The following is a 19,144-nucleotide window of genomic DNA, read 5'->3' as shown; positions in this document are numbered from 1 at the left end:
AAAAAAAAAAAAAAAAACAAACAAACGAGAACAACATTTATAATGCTGTGCAGCCTGACGTCGCCTGATGTGGCTTGTATCTGACGTACTTGGGCAGCTCCACAAATCTAGACTCTTGGGACTTCAAGGATCAGTGAGCAGCAGCACTAGCCTCACTTGGGAACACGGAAGAAAATGCAGTCTCGGGCTCTACTCCAGCCTTCCTACCAGAACTGTCGCTGTAATTAGGTTCCCAAGCACTTCCCAAACACATTAGAAGCTGGCTTTTCTGGCCTAGACTACAGTTTCTAAGCTTATAAGCTGGGGTCGAGAAACAGCCAACCTTACCATTATAAACTTCATACACTCCAAAAAATCTGCCCAAGAGTCTCTGCCCTCTCATCACCAGGGAGATACCTATAGTAAGGCTGCAGGATCGACAGCCGTGAGGGGCCTTTCCTGAGTCTCCCTCCATGGCTGCTTCCTGTCCTCTGTGCTCAGACCTTGCACTGTAGGGACTGACCTTAGGGCCTCATACACAGCAGAGAGTCGTTCTATCACCAAGACATAATCCCAACTCCCCGAAGTGGTACCCGACAGCCCATTTCCAGTGGTTGGTCGTGGCAGAAGGTGGCTGTGTCTATGACAAATGGAACTGGCTTGGGGAAATGACATGTTGTACTAAGTTCACAGCTCTCTGGCACTGGGGAACCTTAGCCCTGACAAACCTCCTAGCTCATTTTATACTCTGGTACTGGGGATTGAATTGAGAGCCTTGTGTATGCTAGGTAAACACCACTGAACTGTGTCACCACCGAACTGTGTCCCCAGATTTCCCGACTCACATGCTTTCGAGTGGAGACCAATGAATCTGTCAAGAGTCTTCCCTGAGCTCCGAGGAACACTCTCTAGCAGCGTGACCTTGGAGAGCCACTCTCCCTCCTGAGTGGCTTTATTGGTTGTGACCCCCTCTTTGACTCCTTGCCATCTGTGTCCCATTGGCTCCCATCATAGGAGCCAGTGGAGGCGTACAGATTGGGACCACAAAAGAGATTGGAGCCTTTAGGGAATTTCTGGCTTTGGAAACAGGAATGGTTAGGGGGATCTCATTCTGGAAAGGCGTCTATTGCTGTGACGCTCCTTCCCGCGTCTTTTATTCCCTAAACATGTGATAAAGAGTTCTTCTTAGAAAAAAACTAGCAGATGTTTGTAAGTACAGCCATCCTCCCCACCACTCACAGGCCCCTGTGCATTACTGCATACAATCTTTATCTTAATTACCAGTGGGAAAGAGCTATCATAATGAGCAAGGGCTGTGACAGAGGATGTTGGAATTTGGGGAACATGAAAGAGGCAAATGGGCCGGAAGCCTAGCTTAAGACCTTATCTCAGTGTAGAGCCCAGGCTCCCTGCGGCTGGAATGGAATTTGCTATGCAATGCATTCCCCAGCGTCTTTCCCCCAAGTATTGCTTAATATTTGCTAGTCTATCTCTGCTTTTCTTCCTGGCCCCCAGATCTCATCTGATTGTGTCCCGTGAGCCAGATATGTGGGAAGGGAGGAAAGGATAGTGAGCAAAAGGAGGGATAGGTTGGGGTGTCAGACTCCCCAAAGAGGAAGGTATAAGGATCATTTGGTCTTGTCTCCCTAACCTCCATCCCGGAGAAGCCTGTGTGGCCTCCCAGACAGATCCTAAGTATATCAGGAGGTCAAGGGTCAAGTGTGAGCTTCTCACCACTGTGCAGACCACAGAGCAGGCACCTCGTCAATAGTTTTTTGAATAAGACAGCAGGTAAGGGAAGTCCCAGGGAGTTTCTTCGGACCCGAGGAAGAGAGAGAGAGAGAGAGAGAGAGAGAGAGAGAGAGAGAGAGAGAGAGAGAGAGAGAGAGAACCCAAGAGGTAGCATTTGTTCAGTCAAGTATTAGCAGACTTGACGTTACAGATAAGAGAGCCCTCGGACTGGAAAGTGGCCAGTTCCCGTTCTCATCTTTTCTTGCTGGTCTGCCCAAGCATCAACTCAGAACTCTCCCAACATCACTGTTTCCATTCCTGGATTGTCAACTTCTCTCTCCACTCATCCTCTCTGCCACGGTATAAAACCACGCTCAAAAGAGAGTGCTCAAAGCCCCCAAAATGAACCGAAAGCCAACTCAACACTGTGTTAGTCCAGGGCCCACCGGAGAGTGTCCTCTTCTGCTGAGCTGTATAGTACATTAACAGCCACCACACACACTCAATGTCTCCACTTCTTCTCTGCCCACTGGCCTCTCAAACAGTGCTGAATACACATCTTGTCTCCCCCTTCACTCAGCTGCTGCCAACACAGCGCACAGCAGTGGTCCGCAACCACTGGGTCATGACATGCTCAAGGGTCATACGTCAGACATCCTGCATATCAGAGACTTACATTATGGATCATACCAGTAGCAAAGTCACAAAGTTACAAAGTGGCAGTGAAATCATGTTACAGTCGGAGGTCACCACGACATGAGGAACTGTACCAACAGGTTGTGCCATTAGAAAAATTGAGAACCACTGGTCTATAGGATCTCTACGGGGATACGCCATTGTTCTGAATCCCCTGGTAGCATCTGAACCCAGCCCTGGTTCTTAGGACTGCTTCCTGCTGGTTTTTTACACCTCTCCTCTAACTCTAGGAACTCTTCTTGCTCCTAGGCAATCTCCTTTCCTTGTCCTTTATCGTAAAGCCAGCCAGGCTCCCTCTTCCGTGTTCTTTTTGCCTGTGATTCATCCCTAGACAGAGGACCTGCGTAGCTTCCATGTGAGCCAGTGAGTTCCTTCCTATAACAATCACGCTTGACTTAACCAACGTCATTTCCCCAGCCCAGCACACAGCATCAGGCAATTGCATGTGGAACTGGTTTTATAATTTCAGAGGCCAGTGCAAAATATAGTCACAGGACCCCTTGTTTAAAAATTGAAAACTTGGGGCTGGGAAAACAGCTGAGTCAATAAAGTTTGTGCCATGGAGGCTTGGTCCCCAGCACCCATGTAAAACAGCCAGCATCACAGTGTGAATTTGTCACCTCAGAGCTGACAAGAGTGGGGACAAGAAGATCCTAGGAGCTTACTTGGCAGCCAAACGGTTGGGTTCCAGGTTCAGCAAAGACCCTATCAGAAAAGAAAAAAGAAAAGAAAAGAAAAGGAAAGAAAAGAAAAGAAAAGAAAAGAAAAGAAAAGAAAAGAAAAGAAAAGAAAAGAAAAGAAAAGAAAGATAGGCAGGAGAGGCTTACCAGTTAAGAACAATGGCTACTCTTCCAGAGGACCGGGTCCTCAAACCCACATGGAGGCGCACAGAGGTCTTTAACTCCAGTTCCAGAGGACCTGACACCCTCTCTTGTCCCCCTTTGTGCACTTTAAACACATGCTATGCAGATCTGCATGCAGGCAAAGCATCCATATATGTAAAATAAACATAAAGGAACAACAAGAAGGAAGGGAGGCAGCAGAGAAAGGTACCAGGCACATATGCACATACACATACGAACATGTATGTTCAAACTCACACATGCACAGAATTGGAAACATCGAGATGGCAGGATCAGGGCACTAAAGCAAATGTGACATCCTTCTGATAGTGGGGTTTTGCATGACCACTGGTTCACGTGCCCACAAAGATGGCCCCGATAGTGACATTTGCTGAGTGATTACATGACGTGAGTATGTACTGAGATTGCAGGTTGTCTTTGCAGCCAGCCCATCTCTGTTGTGCTTTAGCCTCGAAACAGCCACCAATTCTGCCCACTTCCTACCCATGAATACAAGTGGGCTTTTAAAAAAAAATTAAAAAATAAGTATGTACATGTATGAGGTATGAGCACCAATAGCTGTAAATATTGAAGATTACAGGCTAACTGGCAGATCTGCCAGTTTTACCACCTATCCCTTCTTTGGGATGGGAACACTACCCCCCTCTCCAAGGTCTATGTAGTCCTGTTTGTACTGGAACTTGGTATATCGACCAGACTCATGGAACTCAGAGAGATCCACTTGCCTCTGCCTCCTCAATGCCGGGATTAAAAGGTGTGCTCCATCATGCCAGGCTTAGTCACGGTCATTTAGTGATCTAAATATACAATGTCCTGAAACAGCCTTACCTTGCTGTGTTACCGAACATCAGAGCAGACTCCTGTCTGGTTTCACCCATGTCCCCCTCTCCCTCTCCCTTTCCCCATCCTTCCCAGCCTCTGGCACCTCTATCTACTTCATTGTTTTGGTATTAATTTTGGATTCTACAAGAATAAGACAAAAGTGTGGAGAGCCGTGCCATGAGCAATCACCATTATAAGATGGCGCCGGCCTCCGCTGTGCCTAACTAGTAAACAAGCCTTGTACGCAGGTTCAAGAGTGAACTCACGCCTAGTCACTGCCCATCTCGAGACGTAGTAATGGGGTGATGGGCGAGCAACGAATCAGGAGCTGACACACCACATCAGGTGCTGAAACGCCATGGCTGAGGGCTATATAAGCGACTCCATTTTCTGGGGTCGGGGTCTTCCCTCTTGAAGAAGCAATAAAGCTCTTTGCTGCAGAAGATTCTGGTTGCCCCGAGTGTGTTCTTGCTGGCGGGAACAAAAGCTCGGGATACAAAAGGGCAGGAGAGATGGCTCAGCAGTTAAGAACACTGACTGCTCTTCCAGAGGTCCTGAGTTGAAATCTCAGCAACCACATGGTGGCTCACAGCCATCTGTAATGGGATCCGGTGCCCTCTTCTGGTGTGTCTGATGACAGCTACAGTATACTCACAAGCAAGAATAAGACAGAACACAACCAAATAATTGGTATGTATGTGTGTGCGTGCTCACATACACACACACACACACACACACACACACACACACACACACACACGTAAAGTCTTGCTGTGTAGCCCAGGTAGGCTTACAACTTATGATCTTCCTGCCTTGGTCTCTCATGTGCTGGGAGCACAGGCACACGTCACCACACCTGGCTCACAAGGCAGTTTTAAAGCATCGTTGTTGACGTGTGATATCCCCTTCCTTTCCTGGCATTTCCATTTTCTCCCACCATCTGGTTCCTGCCTCTATTTCTGGTGTTTACCTTGCTCTTTCTATTCCTCTCAGATCTCTCAATGGCCCACGTATGTGAAAGTCGGCTCAGAATGCCTCCCACCATCCTCCTTACCAGTCCCAAATGCATTCGCTGGTTTCAGTGATGTTTCTAAGTACACAATGAGGATATTTTCCAGGTAGAGCTTGGTCACTTTCCCTAAGTGTCCAGTGTCTGGTATGTGACAGAACACAACCGTCTACTTAGGGACAAGCAACTATAGAACTAGAGTGTGATCTGGACTTGGGCGAAAATATCCAGACACAAAGCCCTAACCAACCGTTTTCTTTGGAAGAACATCACTAATTGTGCAGTCTGAGCTGTGAAACAGCCAAGCAGCTGGAGTTGCTTTCTGCCAATTCCATTCCTGGGACTGCCTCTTGAAAACTGTCCTGTGTGCTATGGCCTGCTCTCCTCCATATGCTGTGCATGCGTGCACACAAAGTAGATAAAAATGTAACATACAGTTATAAAATCTACGTCTTGCCAAAGATTTTACAAGGCGATGTCAGGCCTGCATGGCTATCATTGCTGAGGCTGTAAATCTCAAACTCCCACGAGTATCTGCATCCCTCCAAGTGCATCCATGCTACAGCTCACCCATTGCTCCCTTGGGTCGGCAAGCATATCTAAACTCCATCAGACACACAAGACCCGCTTTCTGTTTGAACCACAACATTCTTCCTTTACGACACCCCCATAGGTTAGTTAGTGTTTGGCTGCCAACCCATCCAGTCCCCACACTGAGGTGCCCCTTCCTATGTAACGTGTGACTTCCCTTTGATATCTCTCCCTTTCATCCCTCTGATCTTGGGATTAAAATGCCAGAGTGGGTGCGAAGACTGGAAAATCTCATTCTCCACAATCAATAAAGCAGAGGATGCCGGAACCGAAGCTACAGTCTCTGGTCATAAGCCCCGAACTTTGATATCTTCTTTATTATTTTACAAGACGATTTCCTTAAAATCAAAATCAAACCAGAAGAAAAGCTGAAGGAGCAATGAAGGCCAAGGAGAGCGGGGCCTCCTGAGTCCCTTCTAGAGCAGGGGTTCTCAGCCGGTGCATCTCCTCTGGGGGCCAAATGGCCCTTTCACAGATATCCTGCACATCAGATATTAACATCGCAGTTCATAGCAGTAGCGACATTACAGTTATGAAGTAGTGCCAACCATGATTTTATGGTTGGGGTCACCACGTGAAGAACTGCATTATAGGGTCGCAGCATCAGAAAGTCGAGAACCACTGACCTAGAGCCTTAAGCCTGGCCCCGTGGTGACAGATGTGGTCAGATTTTAGGGGATTCTCCCTTTACCTATCCCATTTAGTGGATTTATAAGTGAGAAACTTCTAGAGATTTCTACTCCTACAGAAAGAACGGTCCTTAAACATCTTCCCCATGTTAAAGTCAGTCTGTCATTTACAGACATGGCTTGAAATCTGTCTTTTTGCTGTAGGGTCGAGATTATCTATGGCGTGCTGGGTGGTCAGGTTTAATAGTAAGTTCTTATGAGTCAGCTGGGCGGTGACACCCTCCCCTACCAAATACTAGGCACACGAGAGGATGAAGGCGATCTACTCCGCAGGGAATTTTGAGTTCAGAGAACGGGTTCCAGAAAGCCCTGTGTCTTCAGTCTCCCAAGGTTATATTTGAGAATGAAAACACCCACTTCTTACCGCTTCTACAAGTGAAAATATTTAGGCAGTCAAAAGGGAACAAGAAAGGGAGCGGGGACACTCATTTCAAACAGCCATTTGATTTTATGATTTCTCATAGGGAGATCTCACTGTCAACGCTGTTCAAGCTCACACCAGTGTGACCGTGATGTCTGTCCTCAGAGTGGGACTGACCAAAGCCCCAGAAGGCACTTGACAAACCAGGGAAAGGAAAGAAAAACAGGACAAAATAAGTCCCAATGAGAGTAGATCAGGACACAACCATAGTACAAATTTCAGACACTGGATAAATCCATGAAAAGACTGAGCACTCAAGAGGATGGGAAATGGCATATGAAAATCAAAGTAATGTTGGAAAACATGTAAAAAAAATCAGTATTCTATAGTCTCAATGGGGGTAAAAACAGTTATTCTCATAATTAATGGAAATGGTTACATATCTAAAAAACGATAAAATTATAGTTACACATTCAGTGCTTTAGCCAGCTCGCTTTGGGGAATATAGCCGAAAAGACTCAAAGACGGTGCACAGGATGCACACAGAGAAGAACTCCAACACCGACGTTACTTCTCGTGGCCAAGACTGGAAACAGCGTGAATGTCACGAGAGGAACTGCTGAATGTGTTGGTTTGGACACGGTCATTTTTTAATAAAAACAGAATGAAGTAGATGTTCTATAACCCAGAGGCAGTTTTGACAAAGTAAGTAAGAAAAGTGAGCTGCTGAGTAATGTATAGATACTCGTGTCTTGTGACAGCAGAAACTATGTTCACATTTCTCCCTACATAGAGTCTAACTTCAGGTTGGGCCATAGGCAACTGTGGAGGCTTGGGCTGCAGGCTCTCCTTGCCAAGCTTCAGTGCCCGAGCTGGTGCACAGTGATCTCGGAGCACTTTGTTCATGAACCTGCTCCTGCATCCCTGCACCCTAAACTTAATGGAGCTGAGATACATCTCTGTACCAATTCTGTAATTTACCGCTTCTCGTCCTCTGGCTTCTACCTTTCACCTCCCAGCCCTTGCTCAGTAAAGTGTCAGGAGCTGTTAGTTCTGAGTACCTGGCTTCTGAGTTCTCCTCCAGCTAGTGGCCAGCTCTCTCTGTATCAGCTGGTAGACCCTCTACTGATGCCAGCCTGGACATTGCCCAATGGGGGACCATGAGCCGGCTAAGTTCTGTTCTTTCCTCTCACCTGCAGGACTTTGTCTAGTGAGCAAAGTCCTGATGATGACAGTGTCCTTGAGAGTATAATTACATTTGGATGAGCCATGGGAGAGGAACAGATATGGGGTACATGGCTAATTGTCCTTTACGTATTAGACTGTAACCGGGAGTGTCCTCCTCTTGTAAACTCAAGAGAAGTTTCTGTTCAGATCTGACGGCCTATCACTCCGTCTTCATATTCAGCCATCCTGCAAAGCTATCAGTCTCTAGAATCTGTGTGCTGCAAGTGCCAGGCCACAGGTTCTGTCCAGTGTCCACCCACGCACTTCAAATTTCTTGGCATTTAGGCACAAATGAGAAAGAATTTATCAAGAGCCGTGAACTGAGACGCTAGAAGCCAAACTTTGTTATAAAAATATGAACGGGTCAAGCCTGCAAGTGTCTGTAGTTTTCTCCATTGCTGTGTTTTAGACGAGGACTTCCCAAGAGTGGGTTCAGAACAAACAAAGCAAGCAAAAACCAGTACAGAAAGAAAGTCTGAAAGATTAACTGGTGACCGTCTGCTTGTGGTTGGCTCTCAACCTCAGCCAAGAGGGGCTTCTACAGTCATGACTGCCTAGCCTGAGGGTTCTGTGCTGGGCTGATTAAAATTCCTTCTGGGGATCTAAGGTCATTCCTTCTGGGGAGCACATATCCGTGACTTAACCAGTGGTTACAGAGCAGTTTCTTTGGTAATGTGAATAAAGCAAAACAAAAGAAAGCCATCTTTCTACTCAGTTATTGCTACTCCTTGCCCATGGGGCATCTCACTGGGAGGTCCCAAATGGCACAAGTTATACTTTCATCACTTAGAAGCTATTTCCCTTGCTCCAGGGCAAGCAGAAGTGCTGTGTACAGTTGGCCTTCTGTGTTGCATCCATAGTTTCTGTTTCCACAGACCCAGTCAGCTGTGGATCAGGCACATTCTGACGGAGGAGGTGTGTCTGGACTGCACACGTGCAGACTTTGTTCTTGCCGCGCTGTTCCTGACACAACACAGCACAGGAACTATTCATACAGCATTTAGATATTATAAATAGTGTAGGGATTTAAAGTATACAGAGGGTGTGCACAGGATTACACATAAGGGGCTTGACCATGCTCAGATTTGAGTATCTTGTGGGGCTGACCTAGGGTCCATCCCACTGGATATTGAGGGGTGAGTCTAAGTTAGGTATATGTGAAGTGTCACCAACAGGGCAGCTGCCCCTCACCTCCCAGGGTGCTATGGGGTCTGAAGACTGGCTCCCTTCTAACCTTCATTGAGAAGTTGCCTTGGTCAGTTGCAGATCTCCTAATAAGCTACAGAAAGAACAAAACCTCCAGATTCAAGGAAGTCCTAGCAAGGAGAGAGTTCATAGAAGAGGCAGGGAGAATGGAGCAGGGCAGATGCAGGAGTCCTCTAAGGGGTTTCTGAAGTCTGAGGAAGCCCAGCATCTGTGCTATGCCTTCTTGCGGAGCATATTCCAGAGTGTATCACCTCCTAGCCCCTCAAATTAGAGTCACATTACACCCAGCTTGCAATCAAATGATTCTACAAATAAAATGTGTCATGCAACACTTACTAAGTGCCCTACCTGTCAGCTTCAAAACAAGGTGTGTGTGTGTGTACACATGCATGTGTACATGTATGTGCGTGCATATGCATATGTGAGTGCCTGCATGCATATGTGTATGTATGTGTACATGTGTATGTTCATACATGCATGTGCATACATGTACATATGTGAGTGTGTGCATGTGTGTATGTGTGTGCATATGTATATGTGAGTGCCTGCATGTATATGTGTGAGTGCATGCATGTGTATATGTGAGTGTATACATGTATATGTATGCACGTGTGTACATGTGTATGCTCATGCATGTGTATGGATGTGTGCATGTGAATTGTGTGTGTGTACGTGTGACCAATTTAGAAGTCATTTCTCTATAGAGTAGGTATGGGAAAAGAGTCTAAAATGGCCAGGTTGTTGGTCCAAAGAACAGGTAATGGTGTGTAAGATTCTAGTGTCCACAGAGCAAGAGGCATTCCAACCCTCCAAGCAAGACAAAGCACAAGGGTCAGTTCATGCTGGAAGTTATCATTTAGACCCAACTGTTTTGGTTTGTCGTACCTGGATTCCTCCTCTGGCCATGGGGGTTGCCAGACAGCCAAATGTCATGAGGTTGCGGTCTGAAGGAATCATTATAGGACAGAAATTCACCGACTGCCACTACAAATCACCAGGCCATGCACAAATCATACAGCCATGCCCCTGCATCACAGACCTACCTATGTGCACTTAAATGTGTGTAGCTATAACTGTGCTGGTGGAAGGTTCTACTGTATGCAGTCCCTTATCCCCACCTGCACCTTTGGTTGTGGTGGTGGTGAATGTAGAGTCTCACATGTGCTAGACAAGAGCTCGACCAGTAAGCTACATTTCAGCCCATTTTACCTTTTTTTTTTTTTTTTTAATGTATTTTGAGACAAGATCTTGCTAAGTTTCCCAGGCTGGCCTTGAACTTACTCTGCAACCCAAACTGTCACTCAACTTGCAATCCTCCTGCCTCAGCCTCCTGAGTAGCTGGGATTACAGTCTGTACCACAGTAAATTCAGGGTTTGGGGAAAACTCAGGTATGTCTGAGTGACTGGTGGTGTGTGCTGGAGAGGAGATGACCTTGGCTTGGAAGGCAGAATTTCTTGATCTTCTTCACTTCCTCGCCTAACTGGGAGTCTTGGTGTCTTTGTTCTGAAAGGAAGGGGTGGGGTTTGGGCACTCTTGGGTGTTTTTCTGTTCTAAACTGCAGCTCTCTGGGAAGGAAGCCTGACTCAAGTAGGGTAGGGAGATGCCCGTTGGAGTACTTCAGCCCTTACTTCTCAGCAGGTGGAAACCACCACAATTTAGATTCTAATAAGTACAACCAAATTCAGAAGCCACCCTTTGTACCTCCCTTAAGTCAAAAAGAACAAGGAATCCCTTACTGAGCCAGGCCCCAGATATAATGTCACCATTGTCAACTGTCTCCTTGGAAGGCAGAGTCACATACGGAAGGCACCTGTGACTCTGTGAAGAGTATTGTATTTATGGGATGGCCTGGTTCCATTACACACTTTTCAACCGAAAGTGATCTGCAACACAACATCAAACCACACGTTTTCAGAATGGAGGAGGAAAAGCTAGACCAAGGCGACAGAGAGAAACCGTTTAGAAAACCCTCTTTGACAGTGTATGTCAATCCCAAGGCAGGAGGGGAGGGCATCCATTCTGTCCTGAAGCGCCAGACCCTGCCCTGGTGCGGCAGAAGCAGCTGTCTCTTCGCAAGCACTAGAGATTTGTTTCTGGGAGAAAAAGCAGGGCAGCTGACGGGGTTGCCCCTGCCAGAGGACAGCCAGGCTGCACACGCTAATTAGAGGTACCAAAAATAGCTGACAGGAAAAGGCCACCATCCCAGGAGCTCAGAACTGGTTTGGGTGTATTCCTAGTCATTCCATTTTCAGGGTGGTTACTGAGGCAGTGTGCAAATATGATGACTTATTTATATATATATATAAAAAACACCCTTAAATACACAAGTTCCTCAGCAAACATGCCCATAAGAAATGGACAAGGGGAACGTTTTGCAGGAGCAAAGATAGGCGGGCCAGTCATAGGGGAATAACTGAGCCCATGCTCCCCTTTTTTTCCACAAGCCACCCACCTTGTGTCTGTACCCCTAGCACCATTTTTCAATGTCACCATTCAGCTCCTTTGTACAAACATTTTGCTATGGCAGCAACATGCAAATCCAATGCACTGGCACAAAATTTTCCAGACTGGGGCGAAGGCAAAGCCTTAAGACATTAAAGTTTTCATGGTGCTTACTACTGGAAAAACAGTCAAAGGCCCAACTGTATATTAACGTTTGGAGTAGTTTGTTATGTTTCAATCCACAGAACCCACCTGGTGAAATATATATTTCAGTAGGCTTTTGTATACTCACAAGATTGAATGACTCTCACTGTTTTTCAATCTCTAGGACATATTCTCTCGCCTCAAAAGAGTCATTCTTTGCAGGAGTTAGAAATCGCTCTTCATTTTCCTTCTCTCTAGCTCTGCTAACCACTAATCTACTTTCTGTCTCTATGGATTGATGTACTCGGGACATAAAATATAAACGGACTTGTATAATATGTGGTTTTTATTAATAGTTCCAGTCACCACGTGTATGTTCTCAAGGTTCATCCATATTACAGCGTGCAGCCCGGCTTTCCTCCTCCTCATGGCCGAGTGATTATCCATCATAAGACTACGCCACAGTGTGCTTAACCATTTATTATTTGACAGCCACTGGGTCCTTCCCTGTTCCCTCCCTTTCTTCTTGCTCTTGTGAATGGTGGGGCTATGAACATGTATACTGGAGTCTCTGTAGGAACATGTATGAACATGTACACTGGAGTCTCTGTGGGAACATGTATGAACATTTACACTGGAGTCTCTGTGGGAACATGTATGAACATGTACACAGGAGTCTCTGTGGGAACATGTATGAACATGTATACTGGGGTCTCTGTAGAAACATGTATGAGCATGTGCACTGGAGTCTCTGTGGGAACATATATGAACAAGTGCACTGGAGTCTCTGTGGGAACATGTATGAACATGTGCAGTGGAACATGAGAAATGAGCTGGAATATGTCTAGGAAACAAAAATCTCTTAGAAACAACATATGTGCCTCCCCCTTTCAGGGTGGGAAGTAAACGAGAAAAAGGCCCAAGACGTGGAGCTAGTTCTCACCTGGGAGATGGTGCCATGCGCCACAGGGGCATGGAAGGCCAGCCAGGCTGGAGGGGGAACCGTGTGTTCTGGGCACGTGTTACTCAGGGCATGAGGCTGAAGCCAGGTGGGATGGCTAGCAAATGCCCAGTTGGTGAGGTGGAGCGTGGCCCAGGAGTGAGGTCAAAGCTGGAAAAAGATTTAGGGATTGTTATGTCTACATGGTGGACAACACTGAGGGCTTGCACCTGGGCCCAGAGCTGCATGCTTTTAATGCCAGCACTTGGGAGGCAGAGGCAGGTGAGCCTGAAGCTGGCTGGTCTGTATGACAAGTTGCAGGGCAACCAGGGTTATTTATGTAGACAGACTCTATCTCAAAAGCGAACACAAAACCAAAAGAAATGAAAAAAAGAAAGAAAGGAAACAGGGAAGAAAGGGAGGGAGGAAGGGAAAGAGGGAGGGAGAGAGGAAGGAAGGAAGAAAGGAAGAAAGGAAGGAAGGAAGAAGCCACTACCACCATAGTGGGTTTTATCTTGTCTCTGACTGCTGAGGCCTCATGAGATGAAAAGACCAGGGTTGTTCCCCTTTGGGAAAAGGCTCCACCAGGCTGTCCCTCTGACTCACTTTCTTTTCTGAGATGTATAAGTAGAGATAAAGGGATCCGAGACTAGGGATGGGACTGCCTGGGCAAAGCCAGGCCACCTCTTCCTGTTCCTCTTTTGCTTCCATCATTCTGTCTCTTCTTGAGTTTGTCCGGTAAGAGGGCGTAGGTGTGCAAAGCACCTGCTGTCTGGAAGCTTGGGGAGGGGGGTTCTTATTCATTTCGTGCGTGTTCACTATTTCTCTAGAGCAATTCTCTGTCACTAGGATCAGAGGAAAAGAGGCAAACGGGTGATCCTAGTCCTAGATCTTGGATCTGATTTCAATTTAGATAAAAGATACTGACAGGTCGTAGTCTGGCTCCCTGTGACCGACTCCTGGGATTTAAAGAATGAATTTATCACGCATAGGATGTGCTCCTCTGCCCAGTCCATCCATGATTCCCTGGTTGGCTTTTTAGCTTAGCAGGCGGGGTCCAGAACACATTTGAAAATCTAGAGTTTTCGCATCTCAACTTCACAGATCTTTATATCCCCCCCTTGACCTTCCAGAAGCCAGAGTGAGTTTCCACTTGTCTCTGTAGAATGTTGTTGCCTGACTGCCTTCCTAGTGGGAAGGTTTCACACACAGGAACATCTTTGACATTTACAAGTGGGAAGGTGGGGGGAAACGTTCCAGGCAATACGCTTTCACCATGTGCAATCACTCAGAATACTAGTGTGGGGCTATCTGAAGACCCTGTCACTTCTAACGGGAAACTGGCTAAGGATACAGTGATACCAACCTAACAAAAAAAACACTCACAAGGTAAAGCCAAAATAGATGCATCCTTACAGACACAGCACAGACAACACGTATGACCTTCTCCCGTCGCATCTGAAGATCTGATGTGATTGGAGAAGAGACTAATTAGACGCCGGAGAGCAGAGCTGTGATGCTGGGGGCTGACAACGCAGGGCCATTTTATTTCCTAGCCTCTCTGTCACAAGGAGGGTGGGCGCAAATGGCTAGAAGTAGAGCTGAAACCCAGGACAGATGAGAACAGAGAAAGAACATGCCACAATTAAAGGATCAAATCACTTCGCTTCCACAGATGACCTCTTAGGGATCAAAAAAAAAAAAAAAAGGGATCAAAAAAAAAAAAAAAAAAAAAAAACCCAGATTGAGGGCTGTCACTGTGCTGTGAGGGATATAGGAGAATGACAGGGAAGTGGTGTACCCAGAGACGATATGCAGGCAAACCACATCCAGCTTTCAGTAAAGACAACCGTGGAGTATACAAACTATGGAGGGCAGGCTTGACACCCATCTGAGAGAACAGTCAGTGTAGATCATTAAACAAAGGCTTCTGTGCTATTAGAAAAACAGCATCACTGTGGTCTGTGTGGTCCTCAGAGACACCAGGTCCTGTCCTTCCCAATGCCTTCCCCCCAATGCTTTCCTCTTACCCAGAGCAAGAGAAATGCTACAGGCACTGTCTGAACTTTAGAAACCAGCTGAGTCTTTCAGGATCTGTGCTTGGCAATGGAGAATGAGAGCAAGGATAACTAAAAACAAGCGGATTTAAAAGCAGCTGGATGGGTCACAAAACTAAAGCCTTTAGATGCACGAGAGAACTGTGGCTTGAGTCTGTGGCAAGGTTGTTCTTGGAAGTATTGGAGGCTTGAAAACTGTCTTTTTGATATGGTGGACATGAGTTCTTTTGGTTCCAAGGGATTCTGGGTTTGACCTGGAAAAACCATAAGAACAGGGCTTGGGACAGAGAACCCATAGTGAGGGACTCAAATAGTTTAAGTCTACCTGATGGAAAGTAGGGATATTTACTTGAGAGACCAGATAGCCTGGGAAGGGCCATGATGGGTGTCTTTTGATAATGAAAAGACAATCTGGTGTAAGGGGGGGGGGTCCTCATGTTTTGTGGTAAGAATAAGATGTGTTTCTTTCCTTGATTGTATTTTAAAAACTGCGTGCAAACGATATACATGCCCCATATACCAATAAGGTGGCTTTTAAATAGGAAACATGTTTTATGAAATATACTTATGCGTATAAATGTATGATACAAATTCCCAAAAAGGGTGTGCTCATCTATAAACGAGGGATTCACACTAGGCAATATTGAGTCAGCTGAGCTGGCGAGATCTGACACGGACATCTCAGGTAAAGGAAAGAGGGAGGAAGGGAAGGGGTGGGCAGCAAGATCTCAGTGGGACTAACGGGACGCTGCTGGGGAAAGGGTGGTGGTAATGAAGGAGTGGAGACGGTGGGTACCTGGCTGGCTGCACGGTAGCTCATAGGTGAGTGTCTGCCTAGGGAACTAGTTCCATCCCTAGCTCTGCAAATTGATAATAAAGCACACACACACACACACACACACACACACACACACACACACACACACACACAATTAACCAACCTTTCTCAAGAGCTCCCTGGCAGGGCAGTGGTGGTGCACGCCTTTAATCCCAGAATTTAGGAGGCAAAAGCAGGCAGATTTCTGAGTTCGAGGCCAGCTTGGTCTACAAAATGAGTTCCAGGACAGCCAGGGCTACAAAGAGAAACCCTGTCTCGAAAAACCAAAAAGAAGAGCTCACAAGCCAACAAAAACCCATTGGAATGGCTGCTTTTGTGAGCTGCGGAGATGAGAAGAAAGGGAGGGGGAAATGAAGACTAACATCCCTTTTAACTAGAACCCAGGTGACTGTGATGTCAGCCAAGATGTAGCCAAAGCCAAGAAGAGTCACCCCCAAGGGCTTAGAGGGGAAACAGAAAGAAAGAAATATTTCCCCAGATTTCATCCAGAGCTTACACAAATATTTAGTGATGTGATGGATCCAGATGGAAAGTGAGATGGGAACGGTCGGGGAACCATAAGAAACAGAAACCTCAAGGGTGATGTAATCTATGAAGTGGCCTTGGTAGAATAGGGACCATGGGCACCGTCTGGCAGTGCGATACTGCAGCTGCATTGCCGCTCAATCCCAAGCCTCCGCTTCCTCTGGTGAATCATGAGGTTGGCCTGTATGTCTGAACTAGTTCTGAGGGGATAGCACAAGGCAGAAGGATATTATCAATAAAACCAATTGTGACCAATTTTGATAAGTTTTTGCTTTTGCTAGGTTTAATTCAGGCCTGGCTTAACTCCCATGGAATGGTGATCATGTAATATTTAAACATAAGAACTGGTGGGTGTGTGTGTGTGTGCGCGCATGCGTGTGTGTGTGTGTGTGTGTGTGGTGGATTAGACTATGGACTAGCACATCCAAAAAAAAAAATAGAAAATCTTAAGTTCTTGACAACGAATTACTTAAAATCTCAATGTTTCCCTCAAAGCGTAAGAGGAGAATAAACCCACAGCTGAACATTTCACAAGAACTAAGGAAGAAAAGGAAAATCACCAATGATATAAATTCACCAAGAGAAGACACAACCTAGCAAATGAAAGCCCAAACATGCCATCCTAAAGCCAGGATGACCTAGGAGACCCAAGTTCTCCTCTAGGGGACAAGGCTAAAGCTCCAAGGATCTCCTTAGAACCACATTACTGGAGGTCTCTCCTCCCACACCGGGCTCCAGAGCCCTCTAGGGGATGTAGCTCAGTGGCAGACTGTTTTTACCTGTCATTTGCAAAGCCTGGGGTTCAAATCCAAGCAACATTAAAAGAATTGAAAAATACAACAAAATGGAGTTTTTAAAGGATGGCTCAGTTGGTGAGACGCATGCGGGAGGAGCCGAGTTTGAACCCCCAGCACACATCTGTAATCTCGATGCCCTGGAGGCAGAGACAAGAGGATTCCTGGGATTTGCCAGCCAACCAGCCAGCCTAGCTAATTAGCAAGAGAGCTCCAGAGTCAGTGAGAGATTCTTTCGGAAAACAATACGGTAGGTAGTGATGGAGGAAGAGAAGCAACATTGACCTCTGGCCTTGATACATATATGTGCATGCACATACACATATATACACATGTACACACACACACATGTATACCCCCAACAAATCTATGGTCACACATACATACACACATGCTGCAAATCTACAGTCTCTCTCTCTCTTTCTCTCTTTCTCTATCTCTGTCTCTTGTCTTTCTCTCTCTCTCACACACACAAATATACAGTCACACACAGCCCACAAATGTACACACATACACACACCACAAATCCAAAGTCACACACACACACATATGCCATAAATCTAGTCTCTCTCTCTCTCTCTCTCACACACACACACACACACACAGACACACAGACTCACACAGACACACACAAATATACAGTCACACACACCACAAATCTATGGTCTGTCTCTGTCTCTCTGTCTCTGTCTCTGTCTCTGTCTCTGTCTCTGTCTCTCTTTCTCTCTCTCTCTCTCACACACACACACACACACGCCATAAATCACACACTACAAATCTACAGTCACATCTTCCAAACACAAACAAAACAGTTCACACTTTCTTGTGTTGGGTGGGAGTCACTCGGAAGCCTTTGCTGCAGCTCTGAGACCTCCCTCTGTCCCTCCATCATGGGAACCGGCATGTTCATTTGGCAACCACATGAACAATTCTTGGAAGCTATAAGGCCTTTGAAGGGTATCTATTTTTGCCTTGAGGTCTGGTGGCCTCAAAGTTCACATGAATCACAGATGCCAAGTGTGTGGGTGGGATTCATCTTCACCCATGGCTTTCTCACCAAAGGGAGGTCGCTGCGTGTGTGGCCTTTCTGCATTTACACTGCTTGCGTGTTTATTTGTAGTTAAATTTTTTTCACTAATCTAAGGGATGGAAAGATGAGCTGCAGCACATATTTATGGGGAATTAAACCCAAACTCAGCCTGTTAATATAATCAGTGTTTGCTGTACCTTGTCTGTGGGAACATATGCTTTTCCAAAGCTCCAAAAACTTCATCTTTCTGCCTACACAACTGCAATTACTCCATTCTCCATACTGGCTATATTTTATTTAAATATTTAAACTGAGTGCATGTGTGTGTGTGTGTGTGTGTGTGTGTGTGTGTGTGTGTAACTTATTGGGCAGAGGTCTTACAGAGCTCAACATTTCTTGACAGGTAAGGAAATTTCTCTCTGCAATGTGGCAGTGTGGGCATATCATAGAATACATTATTTTTTTTTTCCCATAGAAGAGAATGAAATGCCCAAAAGACTTCCACTGGTTCTGACAGACAGACACGGACTCCAACCACATGATCAGTCACGCCCACATGATTCTGTCCCTACTTCACTTATAGCCCCTAACTTAGGTCCCATTGACTTGCGGTTTAACTATGGTGCAAACACAGTGGTTACACCATAGTCAAATCAAAAGGGGCCAGGAAGAACACAGTTCTACGCCATGCAGGAAGTCATGTGGCAGCAGCTGACAGCAGAGGGGACAGAAGGGGGATGTAGAAAGACAGGACATGTAGCGAAAATCTTCAAAGAAGGCAGGAGCAGAAAACCAAGGTCATAAGAATATCCCAGCTATGGAAGGCAAGCTAAGGGGATGTTGTCTTCCTTTTCTGAAGTCACTAAGATGTGCTTCATTGTTTTCCCACATAACCTGCTATTTATAAAGGAAGGCGCAAACTAAGTTTTAAAAGAGTGCATGGACCACCATTTCTTGGAGGGGCTTACTAAGGAAAAGCCTACTCACCTCAAATTCTTACTAGGACTTTGGGAGGGGGTAAGACTATGGACTTTTCTTCTTTTTCTTTTCTTTTCTTTTCCTTTTTTTTTTTTTTTTTGGCCTATTTGGATTTTCTATAAGAAATACAGCACATATAAAATAAAATAAAATAAAATAAAATGTAAGCTTATTAGAATTTAAAAAAGTGTCCCACCTTGAACACTTGAGTTTGGGCTTCT

General features: G+C 45.9%; 1 protein-coding gene across 1 annotated transcript in view; it reads right to left on the bottom strand.

Moving 5' to 3' along the window:
• Positions 1 to 19,144, bottom strand: part of Ppm1h (protein phosphatase, Mg2+/Mn2+ dependent 1H) — a 259,006-nt gene that overhangs the window by 84,279 nt on the left and 155,583 nt on the right. The window lies entirely within an intron of this gene.

Source organism: Mus caroli, chromosome 10 (assembly GCF_900094665.2).
Source record: "Mus caroli chromosome 10, CAROLI_EIJ_v1.1, whole genome shotgun sequence".
Lineage (NCBI taxonomy): Eukaryota > Metazoa > Chordata > Mammalia > Rodentia > Muridae > Mus > Mus caroli.
The sequence above is the reverse complement of the archived record's forward strand: the minus strand, read 5'-3'. Positions and strand labels throughout refer to the sequence as shown.